Genomic DNA, 27203 nt, shown 5'->3' on the forward strand with positions numbered 1-27203 from the left:
AGAGAAGGGGGGTGCCACCCGCCTCACGGCCACCTCCCCTCCGGCCCGGCCCGGCCCGGCCCGGCCCTGCCCGCCGGGGCTGTGCCGCCTCCCGGCGCTGGAGGGAGGGCCCGCCGGCGCCTCATAGACGGCGGCCCGCGGCGAGGGGCCGGCCCGGGCACCCCTGTTCCTCGCTCCGCCGATCCCCCGCCCGGCACCGAGCGGGGCGGCTCTCACCCCCGAGCGGGGCGGGGAGCGGGGCGGCTCGGCCCCTTCTTCTTCCCCGGGGCGGCAGGGAGGCAGAGCCCCTCCCGTCCCACGGCGGCAGCGGAGGGGGGGAGCGGGGCTGCCCGCGGCCGCTGTGACCCCCCCCCGGCCCCGGCCCCGGCCCCGCAGCCAGCGCCCACCCCCTCCGCCAAACACCCGCGGTCCCGGCGGCGGGATCCTCCTCCTCTTCCTTCTCGGGACGATTTCGGAGACGCCACAGACACGACAAGGAAATTTTTTTCCCTTCCCAGTGACCCCAGAAGTTTTTTTTTTTTTTTTCCTTTTTTTTTTTTTTTTCCCTTAAAAAAAAAAAAAGGCAACAAAAAAACCAAACTTCCAGGGGAGGGAGTAAAAGGGGGAATTACTCACGCCGCTTCCAGCTGCGGCATGCGAGGCTGCCAGCCCTCGGCAGCGCACACAGGGTTGAAAAGCGGCCCTGGGAGCCCTGGGAAGCCTGAACGGGGACCCCGGCAGCCGTGCCGGCACCTCCGGGGAGAGGGAGGTCCCTCACAGAAAGGAGAAGCAGGAGAAAGGGAGTACCCGGCTGGAGCCTGGGACCCCCTCGGCCTTTTCTTAATAGTCTGGTGGGACACCATCCCTGAGGGAGCCTCCAGCAGCATCGCATACGGGGGGAAGATGGGGAGATGGATGGGGACGCACTGTAAGGCAAGGAAGAGTGTGGGGGACATACCTGGATGCCTGAAAATGCCTATGAAGCTGCAGGGTTAAGACATACATAACGAAGGTCAAGAGAATGACAGCGTGGTGACGTGGGATGCATCATCCAGGACGGGCCTCTGCTTGAAGGCAGTGGCCTCCGGCACCCGGCTTTCTGCTGCGGGGGGGCTTGCCGGGGCGCAGGGAGGTGGTGGGCGACTTCCCAGGGTCACGCCGTGGCCTGGGGCTGGAGAGACCCTTCCTGTTGGTGTGATTTGGGGAGGTCGGAGGTCGTTGCACTCACACTACGTACTATCAAATTTAAGCCAGTTTTTGCCAGCGTGACGTCTGTGGCTCAGGAGGCCAGGAATTCACACGGCAACAATTCAGGTGCCGTTTAACTGCTCAGAAAAATCAGCAGAGCCCAGAGACAAGACCAGGTATCAGCCAAAAAGTGGTGCTTGGAGGACATCGCAGCTGGATCAGCTTGGGACAGGACAAATAAGCATGGCGAGGGGGGCACAGGAGTGAAAGATACTGAGTAGTTTTCTGTAAAGTGCGTAATTAAATAACTAAATCACAGTCTTTTCAACAGATAGCATGTTGCTACCAACTGCCTAAATCATTCAGGTTCCGCATGCCTCTATGGTAAACCAACTCCAAACCAACAAATGCAGTGATGTCCCAATCTCCCTATTCATTGTATATTTTCTCAATTTAACTTCTACATAACAGAACTGGGTTTAGTTCACTCTGAAGCACAGTCATATGTAAAGAATGCAAACAACTGAGCCCCATCTCTCCAAACAGAAAGGCACGTGCCTGTTTACTGCAGTCTCACTCTCCAGCACCTGCAGACATTTCTTTAGAGAAATCTGCATTTTTGAAAACAGGATGGGTGATACTCAAGATGTCGGAGTGGATCCTGAGGCGCTCAGCACCGATTCCTAGCAAACCAACTTCACTGAGAACGGCGCTGGGCCCACAGCTGCGATACAAAACCAGGCAAAGCAAACAACCTGAAGGCACACGCTTTCCACGGAGAGCTGTGTACCCCTGCCTGGAGCAAAGCGTGTGGCAGAGGCCCACCCACTTCACCCTGGGTCACCACAAAAAGGGTTTTCCTATCGCTGTCGGGCTAGACATCTCCTGAGTGTCCCGTGTTAGCTGTTCAGAGTATTCAGTGGGGCTTCACAGGCAAGGAATTGTCGCAAACCTTTGTACTGTAGGAAGATCTCCACACAGCTCCTTTTGTTTGGGGCAGGCTTTTGTGATCCCTCCTCTTGTTCCAGTACACGGTGGTCTTCCCAGTTCTTCCGTGTAAAAACAAAACAAGAAAATAAAATGCCTTTTCTTCTGACAGTTGCTGTGGTAACCTGAAATAACCACATATCCTAAGGAAGTGAAACTTCTAGGAAGAGAACTGTGAGAGTAACCCCCCTTTTTTAAAAGATGTCAGCCTTGCATTGCTTCTATTTAAGCAAGGAAAGCACTTGACTTCTGCTCATTCTTACCGGTATTTTCTGCCTTTGCAATAGAATGGTTTTTGCTGTTGTCGGCCTGCCCACAAACTGCGTGTCACTCGGTAGACCTCCGAGGCTCTCAGCACTTTGTCAGAGCTCCAGCTTCAGATGGATTCTGCAAGGTCTTGATGGGGGGTCCTCGACTTCTGCTGGGCTAAGGGTGCCGTGCACCGTCCTGTAGGCTTGAGCATTAAATGCTTGGTTCTATTTCTCTCTTTCAGTCTGGCTGGTGCCACGCTTCTGACTTAATTAAAATATTCAAATCACACAAAACCCTATGTGCCTGTCACTGCCTGCTCATGGAAAATGAGCCTATGCTGAAAATTCTACATCTAAAGGGCTTGAAGCTGACATACTGATGCCAGAGCCTGAATTTTAGGCGTATGAACAGTAGAAGTAATCCTATGCCTAAAGCTGCACATGTAGGATCAGTTCATTATTCCCCCATGAGGACAGTCCTGTTCCAGAAAAAGGAATCTTAATCCGGTAAAGTACAGAAGTGGAACATCCCCTTTTTGGAGCGGAAAGTAAAACTGTGGCATAGCTTTAAATCCTGCCACGGAGCACTTCTGGTGTGGCCACCCATTGCCTGTGGGCGGGTCGGTAGCCCACCACAATTTAATCTCGTTCTCAGCTCAAGCGGCAGGACATGTGTATATATGTCCTCTCACCTCCCTGGTATGCTCCTGAGCATCCCTATTACAGCAGTGTAATGCTCGCCAGCCATTAAATCTGGGCACAACTGCTATTCATGAAATTTGGGTTAGTAATAGTCATCTGTTACTGTGTGGCTCCAGAAGTTTTGCCAGAAAATGGCTCACACATAGAAAAGAAATGTTTGCATTAGACTGGTGGAGTGCCAGGAAGGACGGCAGGACTCACGAGATTATCTGCAGCGTGGAATGTAAAGCGGATATGCAGGAAGGACAGATAGTCCCAAAGGACATAGACATTTTCCAGATGAAAGTATCTTTTATTATCAGCACCTTTTATTGTTGCTCTACAAATTGTATCTGTCATGCACTTTTGAAAGTACATAGAGGGTGGGCATTTGCATTTGACAAGTTTTTCATGTGGATGCAGCAGGGGCAGGACACTGCACAGCAGCTGCTCTTCAGCAGAAAATGGGAAACATGCATTTGCCTTTTTTAAAGAAAGGCTTTTACTGAAACACATTTTATTCGTTCTTGTGTGACTTGGAGGGTTACTATTTTCCATATTTTGATCCATTTTTGACACAAAAGTAATTAGTGGCAATTGCACCTTAGAGAATAAAGATGCTGACTGACTATGTGTTTTATCCCCTTGCATTTTTGTGATCTTACTGTCTCATTGGAGTCATAAAGTATTACGGGAATTCATGCATTTTCTTGGCCACTTATTAGTTTGATTTCTACCTAACAATTTTCCAGTCTTGCATGTTACTTTCACAAACTGGTAAACAATATAATTCATATAAAATACATGCAGAGTACCTACCACATACTGTTAATCAGCTTGCTGAAAGGACTCAGGCCCTGTGAAGGTTATTCTGGCCAAAAATTCACTCTCAAGTCTTCGACTGATGCAAACACAACCAAAGTGATGCAGCAAAATTGTCCGAATTTGAGAAGAGGCCAGGGCCAAATCACAGGGCTTAAGAAGCCCAAGGGCAGGTAACTCCTGCCTCTTACACTTGCGATGTGAACCATGCCTAGAAACACAAATGAAGTTGAATGAGCCTGTGGCTCTAACCTTGTGCTGTGCCGTGACATCTGTCAGCCCTGTTTTTTTCGGGATTCTTCATTGGTGTAGTGGAAATGATAGGGATACTTGCCTTCTGTCATATACAAGCAAGCTATGAAGACTTCTGAAAGCTATTTCCATACTATCTACATTTTCTTCATGTGTCCTACACCCTCCAGTCCACTGCAGCACCTTCTTCTGCTCTCGCCAGTTATAGTCTCCAACAATTATCATCTCCCAGACTGCATCTGTGTTTGGGAGGAACTTCATCTAAATGTCTAAGAAGATCTCTCCCTGTTATTGTTTGAAAGTCATTTTAGGGCTCCCTTTTGCAATTACGCCTTCAACCCCCTCAGCAGAGAGGCGTGATGATTCACCCTCTTTCTCTCCACATCCATGAACTATATACTTCGCAGGGTAGGAAGAGGCTTTTGTACTATATTCGTAGTTACAGTCCTCATTTTTGGCAGTAGGCTTTATAGTAAATAATAAGGAGTATCCACTCCTGCAAACAAGGGATAAAGAAAGTAGTTTTCACCCTAAGGAAAAAAATAGATGGTATCTTTTGTGAGCGCGACCAGTGAAGCTGGCAGGTTTTACTACTTCAGTTTACATCATTAACCTCTTTAAAGGAAATAGGTTATTGAAATAGCAGCAGCCACTAACCAGCCAACACGCATCTCCACCTCAAACAGAGGTGAGAGGTGTTGCAGAGTGTCTCTGGGGCAGGAACACCTAAAGGCGATGATTCTCATGGAAAAGCCAAGTCAGAGCTCAAGGACAGAGGCAGGCTGTGATCTGAAAGCAGCCTGGCTCTGGCAGCACTGTCAAAGAGTTATGTTTTCTGCACCGCAGTGACTACTCCTGCCAGGCGATCTGGGTTAAAACCACAGTACTGAGGTATGGAGCAGGAAGAACCAGCCGGGGGCAGAGAGGGGAGGTATTTCCCTTAGCTGATACTGTCACCAAAACTCAAGCGATGGAAAACTCTGATCTGAGGAAGGAGTCTGAGTAGCTTTGGTGCATCACCCTGGAAAGAGTCTGAGAGGGGCAGGAGGGGCGCCGTGCCTGCTTTGGGGGAAGAGTCCCTCTGGTTGTACAAGACTTCCTTTGCTCAAGGAAGCTGACTTTCTACATTCTTGTAAATAAGCAAAAATTGCATCCAAGGTGCCTGGCTCCATAATAACTTCTCCTTCTAACTGGAACAAGTGTCCAAGACCCAAAGATTTCAGCAAGCCACTTAGCAAGTCAAAAAGCAGTCACAGCTCCCAAGCCTGGAGTCACCAAAGACCTCTCTTGCCTGGTGACTTTAAAAAATCATTCCTGCTGTGAAAACATGCACAGTCTGGTCTCGACAGTGAGGGAAAGAGTCACATTTCCAGCCTCAGCTAGCAGATTTGTAAACATGGGAGACCAGAGCCTTTGCAAAAAGACGCTCAGTTAGCATTCTGCTCTGTTGCCAGTGCAGTGTTGGAATAAATAAAATGCTCACCTATTGCTCAACAGTAACAAAAATAATTTGGAAAGCAAGAGGGATTGAAGCTTTATCCACTTACACAAACAATGTAAAGAAGATAATGAGATTTAAAAAGCATCCAACAGCTCCGTAATACCTGCAAACAATGTGGAGTGGGCACCTTTTTCTGTTCTCCCACAATGTGCACCCTTCTGTTAAAAGGGGTTGTTTTAACGTGCAGTCCAAAGGCAAACCAGCTCCTCCTGTTTTAGTCTTTAGTTCATATGACAAGATCATCCCTTCTGAACACCTCTGGTGAGAGGGAGCCCTCGATGAAATGAGCTACTGACTGAAAATTCCTTTCATGCTCCTGTGGGGTGGTTTGACTGCAAAAAGTTTGCATGCACAGCCAGAGCACTGCTGGGACTGTGTTCTTTGTTCTCCTCCTCTCTCCCCCAGGCTGATTCTGTGAAGTACTGAGCCCTCCTGGAGCCAATGGGAGTTAAAAAAGTGCTCAACATCCTTCTAGCTTTGGCTACCTCATAATATAGCCATTAATGTATGCACAACCTATTTTTAGAATCTGTAACATGTTTTCTGGGTAAAAAAACTACTTGAAAGACCCTTTCCTCTCCCTCAGAGTTGACATTGAATTTGATTTAATAGAAGAGCCTGAAATTCTTTCCATTAAAAAGTGTATTATAAATGCTCAAGGAGCTGTAACTGCAGTTGAAAGCTAGGTATATTCCTGCCAAAGGGTAAACTAGCTTCATCTAATAGGAGAATATTTCTAGTGGAACAATTTACCCTTTATGAGCCTTTTTCCTGGAGACAACATAGAAAGTATATCTTCACTATGTTTTCAGCAGAGCAAAATAAATTAAATATACATACTTGCAGGCTACTAAAAAAAAAATACTGGCATAAAAATATGCAAGACAAAATTTATCAGCGTTTTCAGACTCTTAGCCTAGTGCAGTCAGCCAGTTGGGCAATAAAAGGTCCACAGTACTGGCCTTCAGTGTGGTTTGTAATGATCCTTTGTATGGCCTAACACTGCAAATTTGTATTGCGCATCGAAATAGAAAGCCCTAAAGTGTTCAAAAAGACGAGCATTATTATTCTGAGTCTGCAGAAGGGGAGACAGCCACGAAGCAGAGAAAGCAGCTTGCCTAGGATTGCAGAAAGAGGTTGTCCTAAAGGTTGAAATATTTGTAGCACTTGGCACATGGATTTGTACACAACCCTTAGAGAACATACTGTTTTGCAGGGGAAAAAAAATAGCACATTGCATATGCCCACTAGAGCCATAAATGCACAACAGAGCCATTTGCACGTGCTAAGAAATCTTAGCTTTTTTTTTTTTTTTTTTTAAAAGGATGAAGCTGCTCTAATGTTCTTCCTTTCTTTTTCTCATTATTGTGAAGAAAAATTATTCACTTTAAAAATAGTAGGTGGAGGATAATAACTTCAAGTTGGGTGTTTTTTGCTACTGTTGTTAAGCAATTGGAACAAATTCTTCCTCTGCTCTTGCTACGCTACCCCAGGGTAAGCAATTGGCCTTGTTTTAGACGCTGAAAACTCCAATTGTATCCTAACCAGTGGTAACTCTCCCTTAAAACATACGAGCAGTCCAGCTGACCTGCAGTAGACTACTCATGCTCTCAAAATTAAGGGCACGCTCAGTGCTTAGCTATGACAGTATGGAGCCCTTCAACATCTGCTCAAGGCAAGAAGTTCTCAGTGAAAGAAACACATAAGGAAGTCACAGCAACAGGAATGCTGAGTATGAAAGACATGCAGGATTGGACCCTAAGCCTGATGAACAAGTATTACTGAATTGCATTCATTCACATAGCAGCATCCATAAGATACAGCTCATCAGTGTTTGCTGCTTCAAATACTTCAAGTCAAAACAAGCGTGAGTGATTTGATGTGTCTACACGGCATAATTAGAGATGTAAACAATGACTGCCATTGCAGAAACTAGAGCAATATGCTAAGTAATTACCTGAGTTATTTCAGTCTGGCTATATTCTGCATCATTAGTATAATTACGGGAATTAAATTCAAGCCCATCATACATTTGGTAGTTCTGTTTGTGCACAACAACCTCATCCCCAATTTTTATGATGTTTCCTTGATCATCAGGGTGGCCCATACTCTCCCCTGTTTTTCGTTATCTGAGCCACAAAGGAAAGACCCATTAACGAAAACAAGGTTAATGATGTTTTCATTAGAATGGCTTCAGAGGGGATTCCTTCTGAGAAACAGCGGAGTGGGGAGTCCATTCGTTCTGTTCCTTTCCTCCTTAAAAAATAAAGTAAAACCCACAATGAATGTCTCTATTTACATTTCTGAGTTCTTTTCATGCCTAATATGCCCATGTGAATGTACCAAACACGAGTGAAGCGTGAATAATATGTGACTATTTTTCCTTTTTTTCCCTATATTGCTCAGCACTCTATTTTTCTAACTCTTCCCAAGAGCAAGAAGGAAACCATTTCCCTGCCCCCTCCCTCTTTGTTTCTTTTTCTTCCTATTCAGGACGAGGCTTGTAGTGAATCTGTTAGGACTATTGTGCTATATTCATCAGTTCTACTTGGCGCAGCTCATGTGTGAATCAAGGCTCTTTTCTCTATGAGAAAAGATATTTCCCTTTATAGTGTTCTAAGTCAATTACTGTGTTGGCCTTATGTATTTTTTCCCTTCCAGACAGACATATGATAAGTATTTTCCCTAAAGCCCTTTTTATTATTTGTGTATTATAAAGACCAGCGTACCTTCAACATACATATGGTTTGGTTCATGCATGCTTAACGCACGCTGAAAAAGGTCATGAAAGGTAACATAGCACCTTGTTCTTACAAATAAAGGACAAGATCTGATGGACAACTCTTATCACTCTCAATATAAGGAGGTTAACAAAGAACCTACAAAATTTTTGTGTTTGCATAGGAGAGTGACTGTTTTTCCCTTAAACAAATAAGGTCAGTTACTTCAACCAAGGGTTCACTCTCAGCTGAACACACTCTGAAGCCTCAGAGGAACATGAAGAATGAAGCAAAAGACATACAGTTGTTTTAGTACAGATTGCTGGAAAAACAACCTCTACCCATGTTAAAAACCTTTGGGCTTGATCGTATAGATGCTCCAAGCACAAAAATCGATCAGGTTTCAGCATTAATGATATTTTGTTTGTTTTATTTGGGAGAAGATGGAACGCAAAGCCAGTGGGAGTTGCCTGGTTCTTGTTTCTATACAGCGCAGGTATAAAGCTCATTGTATTCCAGTGCTACGCCCACTGGACAGTAGCCTAAGTTTCAAATGCAGTCAGGCCCAAATTAGACCAGTTAAAAAAAATCTACAGAAGCCTCCTGGTTTCAGCACACTATGTTGTCATGTCCCATGGGGCACAGCCAACAAACACTGCAACATGGTGCACCAACCCAACTCATCTTGTGCGAGAGGGAGGGTCTTTACCGTCAATGTCAAAAGTACAAGTCCACAATTTCTGCTGCAAGCGGAGGCTATGCAGCAGAAATTATTGCAATATCCTACTGCAAGATTACTGTAAATGCAATGCATGTTTTCTTTAGGCCTCCCCAGCACAGTTTTGCCCCTAGTCATCACGATATGAGCCCAATGCAGTCCTTAGTCAAGACCATCTCTTCTGTTGCTTCAGTAAAACCTATACAAATAGAAATTAATTGTATTAGAAGTTGGCAGTTGTGCATACAATCATTGACCCCAGAAAACAACTGGAAACTAAGATAGTTCAAGGAGCCCTCCCCTAGAAGGACTAGGTTTTATGGGAATAGTTAAAAAGAATTTGACTTAATAAAATTAAAGATGCAATACAATGAGTAAGCAAACAATTCTTTAGTACAGACTTCTTATGGAAAATGCATACTGTCTAAGCAGAACCAAAAATAACAAAAGAAATCATAAATATCTAAAGAGAAAAGAAAAAGGTTTCTGAAGAACTCTAGTAGGGAATTTACCAATGAGGGCTGAAAACCTTACTTAACTTCAATTCAGGGACTAACTGTCAAAGAGATTTTCACAACCTCTATAGATGGGAACCTCTGCATGAACAGGGGTTCACTGCTGCAGGAACACCAGCTTGGTGCCAGACTCTTCTTTTATGCCAGACCCTAGCAGTGTCATCACTAACAGTAAATGATTTAATTATATAAGGCAAAGAGACATGATAATACAATCTTATCTTAAACTAAGTATGGTAAAAATTGCATCTACTGGCTAGATTGTTGATCAAGCTGCTTCTCTTCAGTTGTTGCCTGCAAAACACTAAGGCTTGTTTTTCCTCTCCTACCACTTAGGTTTCTCAGTTGTCTTTTTTCCCGTTGCCCTAACTCAAGCTGAGGTGACAAACACTGCCTAGAATTGTTACTTGTAGCTGCTAAACTAGTACCCATATTTTTTCTCCTCCAATCTTTAGTGAACATCTTATGTTAGTTCTTATGTTATTTCATGGTAGCTACTGCACTTAAGCCTACTCAAAAAGTTAAGATTAAATGAGAGGTACATACAGTTAGCTAGATGCTTCTTATCCAAACAAGAGATGCACATTCCACTATCATGTGTAATTTTCTTTGAATTGTATTTACTTTTGGAAACCCATTTGACAGTGTATATTCCCAGTTTAAAAAAAAAAAACAACAAACGGTAATATTTTTTGTGAGGATCTGTTTTCTTTGCATTTCAATTGCTTTCTCATAGCATTTGTGATCAAAACCCCATAATGCTGCTTGTGCAGTGAACCTTCTGAAGAAAAAGATCTGGAATTAAAGGTGCTGTTAATATTATAAGGATACTCTTTGCTCACAGGGTCCCAAATGCAGAGCAAGATTTGTTAGTTGCTGCAAGAAATTTCTAATAATTCAGCTTGCAGGACTGGATGGGAATAGAGGGGGAACAGTCTTTGTGAGCACTAAAGGCAACAGGGGACGCCTTCTCCCTCAGCCCTAAAGATATTCCCCGTAAGAATTGGAAGTTTTTCTGCCTCTGAACATTTTGGAGTGATGTAACTACACAAACACAGCTTCATTGGTGCAAATCACCAGAGAGCTCTGATCGCTCCCATGTACAACTATGTGTCAGCACAATTAAACACAGATGCCAATTAAGCCCATGCAGAATTAAGCACAGAATAGGAGCTTTATAGCAAAATGCTTCAATGGGACCATAATTTCAGTTTTCTTTTCCTTCCTAAAAGGAGCCACCAGGAAGGATCTAGAGAAGACAGAGGCATCTGCATAGATGAAAAAGAGATGAGAGGCCTTGGGAAGACCTACAGGGAATAAGAAAACTGACAATCTAAAGCTTCAAAAGCACAGCAGCTTTCTCGTCTTTTTAGCTGCACAGAAAAATCAATGCTAGGACCTTGTATCCTCCTATCCTGAAAGGAAGCAAGAAACACAAAGGCAAAACAGCGTAAATATCAGCCATCTGCTTGGGGGGAGCTGCCAGTCTCATGGTTTCCAATAGGCGACGGACGGACACAAGCCCGTCCTTCTGGCAGGTGGGGCAGCAGCAAGCTTTTGTTCCTGCCTTGCCTCGACTCACAAATGCCACCTTCTTTCGAGCAAGAGGTTGAGCAACTTCTCTCTTTAGAGTGACTTGATTCCACCACATGCCAGAAAAAAGCCTGTCTCCAATGTAGTTAACAACATAACCATTTTATATAAAGCCAGCCCCTTGCGCAACAGCTAAGTAAAACAAGGGGAACTCTTTCAACTTCCTCTTCTCCACCGTTTTCATTTTAAAAAAGCTCATCTGTGTGTGTGTGTGTGTCTGTGTGTGTGTGTGTGGAGAGATTCAGCTGCCTCCTAATTGTTCCCTGGCTTCCCGTCAAAAAGGTCTGGACCTAAATCCCAGGAAACTTCTCACTCCCTGTCTGAGGCAGGACTCAGGAGAACAATAGCTGGCTACAATCAATGGTGCTGCAGCAGAGACTTGTTAAAATACATGCTTGCATTGCTATCTTCTACTGAGAAGTGCCAGTATATTAAAGAAACACATAACAGTTACAGCAGCAAAGTATTAGTAATTCTAAGTGCTGAAAATCACCAGCTAATTTGTCTTTTAGCTTCTCTGACAATTGCTAGCAATAATTATTTCCCTTTAAAAAAAACAAAACAGATGGATGGAATAAAAAGGTCTACAAAGAAATTTACCACATTACAACTCAAAACCATGGCACAGTGTGGTTTAAAACAGAAGAGCTCATTTTTCCCAATGCCATCATTTTTCATCTTGATTTCAGTTCCAAGGATTGGTGATGCCATAATACCTGAGACTGTGAAACAGAGTGGCCCTAGAGTCATTATTCTTCATATCCTACTCAATGCTATATCACAACCTTCAAAACTGATAAGCAGTTTCTTTCAGTGCAAGCCCAAAGGCTATGTATCCCATAGTAGTTTTCCAAAACCACATTTGGTACTCAAGTTTGCCTAATTTTCCCAGAAAAAGCAACCCTTCTTTGCCTCCTGGAGCAATAACAAAGTTGTCCAGCATGGAAGACAGTACCTGAGTAGCTACCTTCACGTGGTTGCCTCTACCAGACAAGAGACCCCAGCACATGACTGAGGGAAATAAACATCAGAATACATAACAGGCTATGTCATTCTGTAAAGTTGCCATTGTCTCCAGCTTGCTTCCCACCATTGTCAGCTTAAAACTATTAAAAATACATCATGCTTTCCAGGTTGCTTCAATACATGTGATAAGATCTCCCCTATAAAGTTCTTCCTCTTCAAATCTTGCTCAGATTTCCTCTGATAGCAGGGGACATAAAAAAAAAAAAGTAGTAGATTTGAGGCTGTCTTCTTTGAGAAGAAGGTGAAGTGTCATCTCTTACTTTTCTCTCGCATTGCTGACACTCAGTTGAGTCTCCCACTCAGCACTGGGATCATCCAAGATATCAGCTGTTCCCACTGATTTGGAAACTTGAAAAAACAATTCTGAAAACGGCAAGCAGGACTGGAGGGGCAAATCCTGTTTATCTGGCTTTAAGGCAGAACCGCACATTGAATCAGTCCTTCTTTTTGCAAGAAAGCACGAAGCACAGGTGTGGTTGTATAAGCATCAGCAGCTTACTTAGGGAGATCCAGTCAGATCGCAGCATATCAGATAAATTAAGAGGCCAAGCAGAGCACAATGTCCTCTGTCCTGTTGAGAACTGGTAGGTTTGACGATCAAACTCTCTCAAAGTTAGACTGCTTACTAGAAGCATCTCTGCATATGAATGTCTGGCACCTACCCACAGGCGCTCAAGCTTGACCAAGTCACACAGCCTAAAAATGTCAAGATTACCAAGGAAATTCTGTGAAAAAACAGGAATAAAACCCTTATTGTCCTATCACTACAAGGCTTGCTTTCTTCCTTTGTTACAGTAATTCATTTTGTACAGATTTAACAAGCTAAATCTTCAAGTCCTTCCTAAAACAGATTTGGATCCAAGCTACCCTGCATACTGGCTGGCTTAACTGAGGTCAGAATTCAGACTTCCATTCTTCTTCATTCCTTTCCAGGCAGCCCTGCCGCTCCTTTAAAATAAAATGTAGATGCCAGTTACATAATTAAGAGTTCCTCTCTTTGTAACTAATTAGAAGTGCATTTTTTTTGCTGTACTTTTTGCCTTAATAGCATCATGGTATTTCTGGAAAGTAACGGTGGCTTTAACAACTAATGATCATTTTAGAAATAGGAGTAACGTTTTGCTTTGGTTTCCCTAATAGGATTCAGGAAACACAGTGTGCAGTAGAAAACCCTGTTGTGCATCTCAGTCTCCCACAGAGATCATTACCGGGGCGCACACGTTTAACAGAAGAGCCATCACCACCTTTGTATTCCCAAGGAGACGAAAGACCACTGGAAGGAATTTGCCAGAGTTATAAGGCTACAGAGTTCTTGTGCTCAGAAAGGATCACCGAGCCCTTAACTCCTTCAAGAAATGGTCTTGAGAAAGCTCAAGGGCTTGCTTCTGCGCCAGGGAGGAATACTCTGAGGAGCAGCCCCTGCCTTGAGTGCCAACTGGGGGCTGCCTGGCTGGGGACCAGCACTGCTGAGAAGGACCTCAGGGTGCTGGTGAGCAGCGACCTGGGTACCAGCCACAGCCTGCATGGCAGCCAGGAATGCCAGCAGCATCCCGGGCCGTACCAGCGGTGTCACGGGCAGCAGATCAAGGACAGTGATTATTTCCTTTTACTTGGCATTCATGAGACTTCACCTAGAATGTGGCATCCAGTTCTGGCCCCAGGGCAGGAACGAGGACAGTCACGCAGAACAAGCCCAGAGAAGGAGGGCCAGGGGCTGGCACACAGGTCTGAGGAGACACTGGGGGACCAAGGCTTGTTCAGCCTTGAGAAGGGACAGCTTTGGGGACCTGACAGCAGATATCCAGCATCTTTGAGAAGAGATAAGGAGGGAGGTGCACAGCAGAGAGACAATGGCCACAAGTTGACACAGGGATAGAAGGGGGAAAACTTCCCATTGGGACAGTCAGGCAGTGGCTCAGGTTGCTGAGAGAGGTTGTGCAACCTCCGTCCTTGGAGGATTTCAGGACCTTACTGGATAAAGCCCTGAGCAACATGGTCTGATGTCATCGCTAATCCTGCTTTGGGCAGGAGGTTGGACTAGGGACCTCCTGAGGTCTCTTCTAACCAAAATGGTTTTATAAAAAATTACAAAGCAATAAAAGTTGCAAGATATCTACACAAACAAGTAAGAAAAATCCACCCCTTGTCACAGTAGAACTGCAAAGTTTTAAGAAGCAGGATTTTTCAGATGCAAAGTATAAAACCAAAACCAAACACACACTCCCCTTCCTCAACAACATGTAATATTGAGACATTATACTAAAATCTACTCCAGATATCATTATCTGACACTTAAACTTTGTCCTGCCCAGTCACTTCAGAGATTAATGCATTTGGGATTCAGAAGAAAGAAATCCTTTCCTTTCTTCTGGCAGGTATTCATAGCAAAGCAAAGAAGGGAGTATATTATTAAAGCTTAACTGCTGTTGAAGCTTTTGACATAGGACTTCTGCCTGCTTCTTCCAAGAAAATCCCTGCTCCCCTGCTCTACAAACATAAAACCAGACTAAATCCACTAGTGTCATCTAGGGAGATTCTTATCATGTTTACACTGGCCCGAGTCTGAACAACTCCCCAAGAAAGAAATTCTTCTTGATCTACTCCACGGGGACTGAGAAATGCACACCCCACTGAATTTCAGCATAAAGGACTGTACAAGAAAAAAAAAAAAAAAATCAAGCTAGGTATTGCTCAAGAAGAATGAAAAGACATCAAAAGAAAGCAGTTAGTGCATATCACTCTTTGTTGGCATAGGTAGGAAGCTGCATAACACTCTCAGCTCCTAAATTTACGTGCCATGTAAGTTGGCCAAAGGGGCCCACGGGACCTGAGCAGGGAAGGCTGCTCTCCACCGTCTGCACAAGGACTTCTAAAGTCCTCTCAGCTCTACGGGGATATGCATGAACGTCCAGAGTGCTTATTGCAGGTCCCACCAAAGGGCCAGACAGGGTACTGCCTTCCCACAGAAATTAAAGGAGTCAGAAACCACTTGCAGCTCATACTGCTGCTTTAGCTCTTTTAACATCAAGAACCACAGGCCTGGCTTAACTCTTCAGAATTACCTAGATCAGCAATGATCAAATTGAGAAAGATGTGCAGGATCAGGTTCCACATGAAGAAGAACTGGATCCTGAGTGTATTACAGGTTTTTGATCTGGAAAGACCGTCTCTATGGCGACTTATAGGGTGAAGAGTAAGCTCTGTGCTGAAAACTTACCTCATTCCATACTTTGAAATGCTACACTCTGTTTTCAGATTAACTCCCTTTCCTGCTTGGGTAATGCGAGTTTAAATACTCCTTCATATACATCTGTATTTTAAAAAGCATTCCAGAATGAGCCCCCTTCACCCCGCAAGAAAAATGCTTTGGGGAATTTGTAGGAGGATTAGACCTTTAACAACAACATGCAGAATAAAATATTAAAATCATATAATGCTTTTTCAGAAACCAGCCTTTCAAAAAGTGGCATTTTCTTTGGCCGTTCTGTGGTAGAAAGCCCTGCCCATGAATCTCCTCTGCTTTGAAGTCTTAGAACTTTTGCAAAATAGGAAATATTGAATCTGGAGCAAAGGGACTGTAATTATAGTCCATCATTCGAAATAAGGGGGAATAAAAAGCACATGCTTCCTTGAGTCTTAAAGCTGCAATGGCCATGACCATGAAGGAGATGGTAAAGCCTCAGGATAAAATTCCAGCTTTGCTGAAGTGGGCTCTACCATAAGATTTCACACTTAGGATTTCACTCCAAAGGCTTGAACCTGGCCTTGTGCTGGTGTAGGTCTCATTTTAATGTTGGTGTGCAATGACACACAACTCCCACATTTCAAAGGGAAAAGCCCTGGGTGCAAAATTCTTCTTTTCCTCTGCCTCACCCACACAAAAAGAAGCATTCAAGTCTTTAGTTAAGTAAACAATATGGGAATTTTCAATAAGCAGAAAATAATTTTTTGTATATTCAAGAAAAACAAATTTCAATTTTAGGTAATATTTAGCAGCCTGTAATTACAAGAAGTTTACAAATATTTCCTTGCAAGACACAAGGGATAATTAAACTTTTTCCTTCAGAGCAAATACAATTCAATATAACCAAAGTTATAAGTGTGGCTAATGAAGAATTTTATTATGTGTATTTCTTTTCAGGAGGGTGCTGTGTGTCTCCAACATATCCCTCTAGACAGGGAAAGATGTTCCAGAAACAGATCTAGTATTTATAATGGGGAAGAAGGCCAATGATCGTGAACAATTGTGTGAAACAAAGATTAAAAATAGTATTTTTACACTGCAAATACATCCTAGTAAAAGTAAGAAGGAACTATTAGCACTCAGAGGATATAATTCTTCCCTTTCTTGTAACATTTCCAGTGTGAATTTTTGGGGTTCCTACTAACAATCAGTGACAGAAAGAAAAATAAAGAATAACATTTAAAAAGGGAAATCCCATTGCTCAGTTTTGCTTCTCTGCAAAGAATGTGTTGTACACAAAGGAAGACAATGGAATTCAAAAGAGAAAGCAAGTTTCTCTCATCATGGTGGGAAGCAGAAGAAAACCTATGATGTATTTGCTGGCAACCCCTCGCATACCGTCCTAAAGTATGAGGTAATAGCAGCTCTCAATTGCATTTAGGAGCAATTTCACCTTCGCTATACTTGCAGTGAAAACTTCCATGAACAGTGCCCCATTACAACGTATTGTCATGCCTATGCAGCATCATGTGTCATGCTGTGTGATACTCTAAAGATCAGTGATACATGTCAGACATGATAAGTATTTACCACTTGGTTCAAAAGGGAGCACATTTTAGCGCTACTACTATCTAGTCTTATCGCATATATTTTGTTAAGTATTCATGCCTTGCTTGCAAATTATGTTTTGCATCATGCCTGTAACCCTGTAATTCTGGTTGGATCAGATCATCTGCCACAGATTGTTACCAAGTCTTGCCCAGAAGTAATACAGTTTTGGAAAAGCTTTTTTAGAAGTCTCTCAGGTCATTCCTTCTTATCTCTCATCACTTCTGGTACAGGACTATAGCTAGAACCCAAGAGCACCTGTTAGTACAGTACATTGCGCTTGGCATATAATTGATGTACTCTTTTGCAACAGGCAATATTATGTTGTTGTTATGTTTGATTGTGCCTTGAGTAAATCTCAGCAAGATAGTACAAACGTTTCAGTGTTAGATCTATTCTCAAAGACATTCTCCTTGGGTAGTTCTCATGCCCCATAATTTATCTTCATTTTAATCTACTTTCAAGGATTAAACCTCAAATGTCCTTGTTGTACCCAAAGAGAATTAAAGGTACTGGAAATGCTGAAGCCTGTAATATCATCATCTTTTTTTCTGCCGTGTTTATGGTCATTCCCTGTCCTGTGATACATGGTGGAGTCATTCCCCTGAAAGCCAGGATGGAACAGTATAAAAGGAAACAGGTTCTTCTAAACTATTGCCATGGTTTAAATGATGCATAACTCTTATGGTCATTGACTGTGAGTAACAAAGTAGTCAGTTAAATGACAATAGGTCCTGGTTTCAGACTATGTTAACTCCTCTGCGGTCATTTGGACTAATAAATGAGGTAAGATCTTTCCCTGACATCTATTCCCCCCCTGCAAAAGAAAGATCAAATTATTTCAGACAAGCACAATGTAACAGTATTACAGCATGTTGCACTGGATCACCTAATGCTTCCAGACTCATGCTGACCTCTTCCTTTGCTGCTCCAGTCCCCTCAGAAGTAAAGGGACCAAAAGGCTTGGGTACAAGATCTTCCACATAGAATACATCCGCATAGTCTTAAAGCTGATATCTGACAAAGCATCAGAACTCAGGAACCTCAATAATTTACTGTAGTTCAAAATTAAATAGTCCTTATACCACATAGAAGCAGAAAAATGTGGTCCAAAAGAAGTTAGGGAAGAACAGTATCTTCTGCATGCTCCATGTTGTCATTTTCATTAAGATCATGAGGATCTACTATTTGCCTTACTGTAGGTTTAGACATTCTAGAAAAAAAAAAATAAACCAACAAACCATCAGGGCCTAAAGAAAGAAAGAATAGTCCTCATTTGGTGTGCCTATTTAAAGATAAACAAAACCCCTGCTTACACATGCTCTTTCCTCATCTTTCTGACACTACTGGGTTTTGGCTTATGTGCTTTTTAAATCCCGCCGGAAGAAAACACTTTCCTAATTGGGGCCTAAATAGTTCAGAACGCAAAACTGAGGGCTAAAACACAATGACAGGATCATCCGCATTTTGCAGTTAAGGAAACAAGAGAAAAGGAGAGGAGAGCAGCAAGGCTGAAGGTGCTCTGGAGCCCCAAAGCCCTCTTGGTGTTACCTTGGTCCTTCACTGTGGTGTGCCCCTGCAAATACAACTAGGAACAGTATTTTTAGATCACAGGATCAGGAGAGCTTTTCTTCACTCCACTTATTGAGTCTGGTCAGCTTATTTGTCCTTCTTAACTTAGTCATAAACGCTGGAGTGGAAGATGACATCTGACTCACTTCTACAGTAATTGATTGTGATTTCATAAAAGCGTTGTTATGTCATTGATTCAGACAGAAGGAAATTGAAATAGACAAATAATAGCTAACAATTACACGTATACCAACCATAATCATACTATGTACTTGTAAATCCCTTCATTTAAAGAATTACACCACAGCTGATTAAATATGATGGAAGATACATGGAAAGCACATGTAATGTTTTTTAGCAGTGGAAAGTGTTCCTACTCGCCGAGTAGTTCAAGTATAACACAGACAGACACTCTAAAAGGTTAATTCAGAACAAAACACCAAACTAGGATCAAGGAGATCCACCTCCAAATCTCCCCAGCAACAGAAGTTTCTCCTGAAACTTTTAATGAGTCTCTTCTAATCCGCATTATCTGTGAAATGATTTTCTCTAGTCTAAGAAACTCCAGTATTTCACTAACTTTCCTCAGTTTGCGTCAGTGCCATAGGCTCTTCACTGGGTTAGCAGAGACCAAGCCTGAATGCCTTGATACAGATCCAGAATTCAAATGTGATCTTCTAAATTTCAGGATGTTTTGTGGGGATGGAAATGACCAGTTTGGCTATAGGACTTTGCCTTTGAGAATTCTCTTCTGTAATCAAAATTCTCACCCAATAACAGATTTCCATCCCTAACATTTCAGAAGCATGGATAGTGAGAAGTTACTCTTCAGTTCAATTCCTCCAGATGCAAGCAACATTTCCCTTGGTGTCTTTACAACCCACAACACCATGAAGTATGCATTTAGTTTTGCTAAGGCAAAACACCCCAGAAAATTACATATTCAGAACCCCAGGAATAGAGCTTCCTTCAGCTGCCTGCAGAACAGAGGTGAAATTCCTTATGAGACCAATCCAGAGTGCATACTGGATACTGGACCAGGTAGAAGAAGAAAGCCTTGGGTTTGTTTAAAAAAAAAAAAAAAAAAAAAAAGGTAGTTTCACCTTTCTGGTTGCATAGCATGGCCCCACAAGCAATTGCTCAGGCTCCTGTTTGGAAGAGGAGGGCAGCAGAAACAAGCCACACGCTAATTTAGCTGGTCCTGTATTTTAGTTATGTTTTAGTCAGCAGCAAATCTCACTTTTACTTTATCGAATTTTACGTTTATACATGTTTGCTTCTATTTGTCGCTTCTATTTGTCACTTCAAAAACTCAGTTTGTCATAACTGGTTCCTACTCTGAGTTTCCCCTTAAGCACTTCCAGTGCTCTCTGTCTAGACACTACTTCTACATCTCAGGTCAAAATTACTTTCTCAGTTGTGCTCAGCTCTGGCAGTAACTCCCTCCTGTGTGGTAAATGCTACAAAGACCTTCCCCTTCAAAAACTGAAAGAAGGATAAAAGAGGTATTTTCCTCACATAGAAGTAGCCCTCCCCTCCCTTTGTAGACCTAAAGAAAAATGTTTACAAATGACTTTTCATTGAAGCTCTTCCCACTTTCATTTGCCTATGTTTTCATTTTGAGATGTGTTACAAAAAGGAGCAGAAAAACAAGTTTCTGTATTTGGTTGGTTGTTTTGAAATCCATCAAAAGTTTTTTTTCTCCTCAATTTTGTATCCAAAATGTTTTCCAGGGAAAAAAAAACAACATAAAAAGTAATAGAAAGCAATACCAGCTTCTCTTCTTTCCACTGGGAATTAAAAAAAAAAGAAAAAAAGAGGAAATTATGGTCTCTCTACACACATATATACACTGATTCTTTTATCTTCTCCATTAGAAATCTAGGATATTTAAGAGCATTTAACTACCCTATTTATTCCCCTTCATTATTTTATTCATGTTTGCAGAAAATGAAGTCTATTTTCAGTCGGCACTCCATAAGAGCATAAGCATTTGAAGAGCTTGTTCAGCAGAACACCTTATCAGAAATTGCTCCTGTTCATAGGAGTCAGACACGGCATTCCCAGGCACAGCGCAGCCCTGCTCTGTAAGCAGCTCCATAAAGAAAGAGAGATTCAACTTCTTTCTTCAGTAAAATTAACCGAAGGGTTGAAATTTCAAGGGTTGGTATGTGTTCAGCCATGACTGGTGGGTGACTTCTGCTTTCAGCAGCAAGGAGGTAACTCCACCCTCGCCAAGCGTGATAGCTGCTAACATCAGAAAGGAGCCTGGAACACCTTCAAAGTCAGGCTCAGCCTTTACTTCACAGATGCAAATCCAGAGGAACGCCTTGTATCCCTGGAATTGCATTAACATCCCATGTTGGATGTCGGGTTTGGTCCACATATATCAGTAAAACTATTCTCAAGTCGAATCTTGGTTACTGGGGACAACAGAGGTATTTGGGTACACCAGGAGCCCAGCACAGAACCAACCTGGGCATGCTGAAATGTAATGAATGCCTCTGTGTGGAGGAGAGAAAAAGGAAATTCTTCACACATAGAGAAACCAGATTTTTATAATTTGAAAGGGGTTCTTTTAAGGACACTCCACAACGACAGGTTTGGGAGGTTTTTTTGATAGCTGTTATGTCACTTCCTTCTTGTCTAGCAAAAGATGAATTGATGCTTTTTGACAAACTCCTACTCACAACTGAGGTAATTCCTAGCCAGCCATCACATACCATACAATTTAAAACAGCATAAAAATAAAATAATGTGGAAAGTTTGGAGTTTGTAAAAGCAACCTTTTAGAATTTCAGCTCAAACTTGCTGTCACCAAAGACAGTTGGTGCTCTGGGGCTTGCAACAGTGACAGACTTAGCTTTCAGCTCCAGACTCGTGATCCAAAAAGAGCTTATTTTCAGGTCAGTTCTTCTGAAAGTCTAAGCCTAACGGTAGAGGACACTACCACTATACCATCATGTAAAGACCATTTGCGGTTATAAGCTTAAGCTATTTTTTGAATAGGAAATACTGGACAATATGTACAATAGGCTTACTGGTGTATACACTTGGGAATTGGAACAAGGAAGAAAGATAAGAAAGATCTCATTGTACTACTGGATATTGGCTTATTGCTTTTGGGGGGTTCTGCAAGCTGCAGAACTGCAAACCCCATCCACTGCAAAGCTGGCCTTGGTGAATTTAGTAACGCAAGGGAGCGTCAGAGCTTACAATGTAAGAGCAGACTCCTAGAACACAAGGCATGGAAGGGTAACACAAGCCAATGAGAAAGCATTTTTGGTACCTGAACATTCACAGACACTTTTGTTGCAAACATACATGGGACAGTTTAGTTGTAGGGTACAAGGGGAAGACCGTAGAAATGCCTTCTCTGAAAACTTTACTAACAGCAAAGCATTTATTCTAACACATTCAGCATGTCTTTTTGAGACCTATTATCCATACGCGTTAAGTTCTTATTGCTGCTTTAAAACCAAAAGTGTCTCCGTGAAGGCCCTGGATACCTTAAGTAATGGAGACTGACTAAGAGCTACCAATGCAGAAGGGCCCACAGAAACAATCTTCTCATCTTCAAATTGATGTTCTTGGGCACTCTGTAACTTCTGTCACTGCTGAATGTGATCAGTCCTAACACCGTAAGGAAAGCTGGAGATACATATGGGCAGAAACCTATTGATCTGAGTTGGAATGGGTTTAAGGTCCCCTCCCAACAAGATGGTAAGATAAAAAACGGCTAGTACCTTGTTGGCAGCCTGGGCCACATCTGCAGTTGTGCAGATCACACGACGGCAGGCATTAATACTCCAGTCTGCCACTGCTCCCTCCCTTACCTTAGCTCTGCTTGTCTCCTGGCATGCTTTACAAGGAGACACGCTGAAAGGCCAAAATGGCATAGGGGAGAACCGGGCCGTCTGGAGGACAACAGAAACCCCTGGTGGCATGGAGCAGGGAAGGGAGGAAAGGAGCGGTGAGAGACACACGCAGTCCCCGCAGTGAGAGCAGAGAGGAGGCTGCTGAACACCAAAGGGCAGCGCTCAGAGCCCCTGCCAGGCAGCTGTGGGACACGCACTCTGAAAAGGAGGATGGTAAGACACACAGAAAGTTTCTAGTCGCAAGATGTACTGCAACGCAAAAATCCTCCCAAGTGCCATGAAATACAGCCTATGGGAGAAACAAAGCGTGTAACCTTGTAGTTCAAATGCAAAACCAAGTTATGCCAGTTCTTAGTAGGTGACCTCTTAGATGTACGTATGCGTGCATAACAAGATGAGACAGTTGTGCGCAAAGGAAGAGCCAGCACCGGTGATCAGATATAAAATGACAAGCCTTTTCGAAATAAGGGTTAGATTAACAGGCTTTTAGGGTAAGCCACTGCAGTCCATCTAATCTCACAAAGGCCACAGAGCTGTAGAGCTGGAAACCAAGGATTAAATCTGAAAATGGTTCTAAATCAGTTTTGACAAAAAAATCCAGAAAACTCTTCCGACATGGCAACAGCCACCGTGCAGACTTCCAGGGCTGTGTCAAGGCTCTTCTCAGGTCAGACCCCAGCTCCAAGAGGAGGTGGACCATCTTCTTAGTTTCAGATCCTACCTAGAACCACCATCTGCACCTGGGGACTGACATCTGGAAAATACATGCATAAATGCAACAGGGGAGAAGCACAATGTGCAACCTGAATTTCCCTCCAGGGGAAAAGAAAATAGCAGGAGGCAAGAAAAATAAGATATTACATATAAAATGGGGAGGAGGTGGTTGCAATAAATGTATCAGCCCATGAACAGCACTTTCTAGTTTGGAGGCAAGAGAAGTGCAGTCATGAGCAAGATTCAAGGTGTGACAGAAAAAGTCAGAGAGGTTAATTCCCAAGAAGAAAAACACCAGGTGTGAAGCACTAGCTCACAAAATCATATGAGTTTTGCCACTGATTTCAGTGCAACCAAGCCTTTGCTGCAGGTTTCTTTAGGGCAAGCTGTGGTAATTTCCTTGAGCTGCAAAGGAAAGTGTGGAATTTCCTCTCTTCTCCTCCCTTAAGACATTTTCAAGTTTACTGAATAAGGCACAATAAGGATTTTGCACATGCCAGGGTAAATCACAGCCTTTGGGTAACTTCCCCTGCATGCCCTGGAACAGTATTCACACCAGGGTTAACTTTGGCTTGGTAACCTCTGTGGATGTTTTGCTCGTGTTGGCAGTCCCTCACAGAGTTTGTTCCTGCTGCAATGCATTACCTGGAAATCTCAGGTTTCTGTTAAAGATTGATTTCTAAACATCTCTTATGTCAAATTCATTATGCTGCACAGCAGTCCAGGAGAAAAGACAAAGGCAGCACACTTCATTAGAATGACTAGATGTTACAGAATATGGCACAGGCATTAATATCCAGGATGGCTGCTCTCCCAAACCCATGCCAAATTTACTTTTACATTATGTGGAAACCCTCAAAACAGAACCCAATAGATGGTACTGAAATAACTGTGCTCATTTCAAGCCTCAACTCCATGCATCTAGAATATGCAGCTCTCTTTCTGCACTGAGGCAGAAAAGGAAAGAGAAACTTTCATGTTTCGCTTGAGATCCTAGTTTGGAGTCTCTGAAACAGCACTAGTGCCTGCACCAGCATTTGTCTTTGTTATACTAGCTTTTCCTCTTCGCAGGTTTTACATCGCCTTAGGGTTCTTTCCCTTCCCCTCCTCCTCTGGTCTGCAGCCAGCTCGCTCAGATAATTTCACTATTATCACCCCTTGGGTCAAGAGCTGCAACATGTCTCTTCAGAAAGTCCCACAGAGAAAGCCAAAAGAAACATGCGTTGCACAGTCTTGCAAGCAGCAGCCTTTGCCGTATGCCCTCTGTCATGAATCTCTGATCAGGCGGTCAAGATTATATCCTTCTCACACCCTTTGCTCTGGGCTTGCTGAGATGGTTCCTGTCTTGTGGACTCCCCCATGAGAGCCAGACACCAGCCTGTTGACGTCCTCATGATTCATTTGTAAGCACATTCAAATCAATACAGTTAACATTCAGGGAGTATGAACTTGTGTAAAGAAGTTTACAAAACATTCAGATTTTTTACGAAACAAAATCAATAAACAGATACCTGAGAACTAACCTCTGGAAAAAATGTGATTTTGTTATTTGTTCTTCCCTTGGGCTTTTCTCCGCTTTCTCTCCTGTTCTGCATGGTTTCAAAACTCTTTCTTACTTTGTGGAAATATTCTCATCCTTGACTCCTGCCCTCCAGCCTCATGGTTTTTCTGTTTTGCAGAGCCAGCATGGGCCAGGGGAGGCAGGCACTTCCTCCAGCAGCCAAGGGGTCACTGTATTTTCAGTAGGGACTCAGCCCAAAGCAACCCCCTCAGGGCAGTGACTGGTTTTGAGCTGTCCTCTCCATAATGAATGATCTGCACAGGGGAAAAGTGAGGTGTCGCAGCCCCCAATTTTTATTGTTTCTCCACTTCTAACATCTTTAACTTCTGAGGACACTTCCCCTGCAGCTCTAGATTCAAGCCCCAAATCCCATGCTTTCTTCATGGGAAAACCAACAACTATTCCTTGCTCCTGAATAGCTTGCAAGAGCCCGAACATTGTTTTTCCAACACGGATTAATCAGTATTTCCATAGGGGAGGAAAAAAATGGTCCATATTAATGCTTTGGCTAATACTCAAAGATACCAAGCAACAAATAGCATCCAAAATTTTTCTAGGCAGTAATGAAATCTAAAAGAAATCTCTCATTCTGCCACCCACGGCTTCCTAACCCAGGCACGCCAGCAAAGGCACAGAACTAGAAAGAGTTCCCATGGCTGTTTTCATTAGGAAAATCATAATAAGATTTTGTGAATGAGGTAACAATTCATATTAAGGTAGGAAAATCATATTACGATTGTTATCTCATTCACAAAACACATGATTAACTGTACCCTGCATCTTCTCAGAAGACCTGTGAATTGCTTGTTTGCATTATAGCACTATAGCAAGGGAGAGGAAGTGCTATGTTTGGGACTGTTGCCATGGTTGAGTTTTTAAATGTGCTGATTTTTTACTTTAGTTAATTTGTTTGTTTGTTCAAAACCACTAACCTATAAGGAAAGGAGTTTGCTGGCTACCATTATATTGTTTAGTGCGGTGTCTATGGAGCATCTTACAATGTTGGTAAACATAATGCTAGACCAGCACCAGCAAACCTGTAATTGAAAGAGTCACAAGGGACATCTGTAATAAAAACTGGCAGCACAGATCCCTGGATTAGCGGGGCTGAATTTCTTCAGCTTATAAGGGCTTTGGAAAACACTGCAGAAAGAATTTTGAGACGTAGTTGGTTTTAATTTCTCTACACATTGCCCAGAAGTCATCTAAATCACTGCTAACAGCTGCTGGAAAACCCACGTGATGCACAGTCAAATTTTTTTTAACCTGATCACTTCAAACCTCCTCTGTGATTTTTTGGTGCTTGCTGTGTCTGTCATCTGGAGTTTGTAGAAGTTTCAAAGAATCCAAAACCTCACTTGAGGCTTGCAGGTCAACAGAAAACGTCACGACCATGCTGCTCTTCTCCGGGAAACAGCTGTCAAGAAAAATATCTTCTATTCTTAAATATTTTTCTCTGCCCGCTGTTTTCAGTTGTCATCAGTAACTCAGAGTCAAGTAATTAGTCTAGAAAGTTCATCAAGATGCAGCACTCACACCATAATTCTTAGGGGAAAAAAAAAGAAATTAGGCAAGACCATCTCCAGTGAGTATTACTGCTATGCAGTCAACAGCAGGGAGTCAAAGTGTCTGCTTCGTACCTGGAGGCTGCAATAATTGTATCGTGTGATCTTCCTGGCATCTGCCAGCTTGATGAAATAATAACCCAGAGCTGCTCCTGCTCCCTTCCATTATCTCATGGGTTTAGCTGCCACACAAGCTCTTGTTTTGACTCATGTGGGAGAGGGCTAGTGCCAGTCTCCATCCTCTGCACCAACCACAAAGCGAAGGGAAAACAGTGAGGTCTGAATGCAATACTCATTAAAGACTGCCAGGGTTTCCTTTCACTTGAGATTGCAATGCTCGGAGTTAAGAAGTTTTATTGCTATCACGTCAACAAGGGAAGCCTTGGGTCTGTGAAATCATTCATCCTCCCAGCATTTCCCCTTCTGGATTTATGTCCTTCAGCCAAGCCAATCTTCCGAGTATTTCACAATGCTGCAATTATCACTGTCTCTTAGCATCAAAGCAAGCATACGGTGAGGAAGCCTGCCTAGGTAACCACAGGAATGGCTCAGGAGAGGTGGGAAAGCCAAGTTTGTTGAGCAGTGCCGAGTGACCTTACCTCCTGGAGGGGTTCAGCTGCCTTCCCAGCCTGCAGTAAAAAACATCTTCCCCTCTGGCAGGAAGGAGGAGTCATCAGTAAGGGTTGCCTACTCCTGCTGCTATTTGTGAGCCTAATAGAAACTTTGAGGTAACTTCATCATTCACACTGAGAACTTAATTAACTTCTAGTAGATCCAACTATAGGAGGGAGGCCTGGGTGTAAAAGCAAAGGAAAGCACCACAGCTTCAATGTTTAAAGGTAATTAGGTGGTATTTCCATGGCTTTAGGATGGCTAAATGTCATTTTC

At 43.0% G+C, this 27203-nt stretch overlaps 1 protein-coding gene across 1 annotated transcript in view; it reads left to right on the top strand.

The window, feature by feature from the left end:
* The first annotated feature begins 743 nt into the window (after positions 1 to 743).
* Positions 744 to 27203, top strand: part of CDYL (chromodomain Y like) — a 479328-nt gene continuing 452868 nt past the window's right edge. Inside the window, exon 1 of the mRNA XM_049824105.1 lies at positions 744 to 748. The gene's annotated coding sequence lies outside the window, so the exon portion shown is untranslated. The remainder of the gene's footprint in view (positions 749 to 27203) is intronic.

The sequence above is a fragment of the Accipiter gentilis genome, chromosome 20 (genome assembly GCF_929443795.1).
Source record: "Accipiter gentilis chromosome 20, bAccGen1.1, whole genome shotgun sequence".
Taxonomy (NCBI): Eukaryota; Metazoa; Chordata; class Aves; order Accipitriformes; family Accipitridae; genus Astur; species Astur gentilis.